Here is a 2,278-nt window from a genome sequence, read left to right on the forward strand (position 1 = left end):
TTACTTTGTTACTTTTGTTGACATATATTCTACAAACTATACTTCTTTTTTTTATTCAATTTATTGTTATTGTTGTTGGGGGGCCGTAGCTTCTGATCAGGGTCTCCCAAGGCAAAGTGGTCTCAGGGGCGGGGCCAGACCAAGAGCGATTCTTTGACCCTTCATGAATCTGCTGGGAAGGAGTTGTCGCACCTCGCCCATGAAAGGGAAACCGGGGCCCCCTTCTAGAGTCGGACCTGGGAGGAGAGCTCACCGGCGAGTGTCTGGTGGCCAAGCCTTGGTACATGGGAATTGGAAGGGCACAGTCCGAAAGATCTGGGGCCCACCACTAGCAGGGATCGGCAATGTGAGCCGGGCAGGAGGTAAGGGGACCTCGCTGCGCCGATCCCTGGTATCGCAGACCCGGCGAACGAGAGGGTAGCCACTATGCAACTGTGAGTGGCTCACGGGAAGTCTCTGTCTGTAGCTTGTGCATATATATGCAATAACAATGGAGAAACCTGGAAGGGGGTGAGGGAGGAACAGCCGGCCTGACCTGAACCCAAGTGGTGCTTCTGTGCTAGTCATAACAAACACCATGTTCGAGCATAGGGTGATTCATAAATGGACTTGGTACCAGAACACCCTAGGCCAAAGTTCTATAGTTGACTTTGTGGTCGTATCATCACCTGGTAAACCAAAGCGTGTGGTGAAGGTGACCTGGGGACGTCTGGCTGAGGCCCCTGTCCGTGAGGTTTTCAACTCTCACCTCCGGCAGAATTTCTTGTGCATCCCGGGGGAGGCTGGAATCTGAGTGGGCCATGTTCAGAGCCTCCATTGTGGAAGCGACTGCTAGGAGCTGTGGTGGCGACAACCTGTGAACCTGCTAGTGGACCCCAGCGGTGAAGGAGGCCAGTATGCTGAAGGAGGGTTTTGGGGCTTAGCTGGCCCGGGGGGGCCAGAAGGGCTGCAGCTGCAGTGGTTGCCGAGGCAAAAACCCGGATGTGGGAGGAGTTCGGGGAGACCATGGAGAAGAACTTTTGGTTAATAACTTTATTTATCTAGCTTTGACAGACAAAACAAGGCAAATGCGAGGCAATAAACAACAGTAAGGGCCCAACAAAGCAACTAAGATAGAAGTTAAACCCTGATGAAACAGTACAATAGATGAAACAATAAAACCAATCGATATGAAAAGAACACACTAAGAAGTAAATAATATAATATAATAATAAAATAAAGCAGTAAAACGATGACAACATAACTTTACCTTGTTCTTTTTGACTCATTATACTAAGGCTTTTTTTTTAGACATTTAATAGGAGACTATTGTAACAACCCTGTCCTCCTGTACTTTGTTTTTATGGCTGCTGTCCCTGGAGGTATTGGAGGTGGGCGTGGCAGAGGTTCATCACAACACTGGAAACACCTCTCCTCCCTGAGACGCCCATTCTGGTTTGTGTTTCTACACGATACAACACACACACTTTTCAACTCATGCACTGCTTAACTTGCTGACCCCCCCATGCCACTGTTAGTTTAAGATTTCCTCTTATGTCGCATTTAAATAGATACATTTTGTCATGGACCGGTTTGTGGAAAGTGGGGGCTTAGCCGTCCAAAGTTGGTTTGTTTGAACCATTTAGTCCATCTCCAAATCAGATTGCATCTCGTAACTTTTAGGATTGCTCCAATTTAAAGACGACTCTTTTATTTCAAGGTGCAGCAAGTCCAACACCGTGAGCCCTGATTGGTCCACTGCTATAGATTGCCAAGAGTCTGGCCAATCAGAGCTCCTGCTGTAAAAGAAATATATGTATAAAAAATAAAACAAGGGCAAAAAAAAAAAAAAAGAAATTAGAACAGATGTAGGTATAAACATTTCTGTTTCTGGGTCGTTGCACATAAGATCTGCTCCTAAAAACGTCATAAGAGTATGATATTGATCGGAGTGGTGTTGGTGATGAACGGCTGAAGGAAAATGTAAAGGCTCTGTTAAACTACAGGTGGCTGAGAGCTAAGCAGGAGTCAGTCACCAGCAGCAGGATGCTGATATGGTGCTGATGGGGACTCACCTGGTCCATATGGACCAGGTGAGTCCCCATCAGCACCATATCATCACTGTGTTCATCAGAGAACGCATATAAGGTGTCCTCGTAAAAAAGCCTTTACGTTCAAACTGAAACACCTGTTGCTCTGAAATGGTCGTAATCTATTGATAATAATAACAGAATATCATGTATAATCTAAATGTATGGAGAACTGTTTGTTAAGTGAAAGGAGCTCCTGTCAGTCGGTC

This window comes from Anarhichas minor, unplaced genomic scaffold (genome assembly GCF_050575085.1).
Source record: "Anarhichas minor isolate MPS153535 unplaced genomic scaffold, ASM5057508v1 ptg000017l, whole genome shotgun sequence".
NCBI classification, from domain to species: domain Eukaryota; kingdom Metazoa; phylum Chordata; class Actinopteri; order Perciformes; family Anarhichadidae; genus Anarhichas; species Anarhichas minor.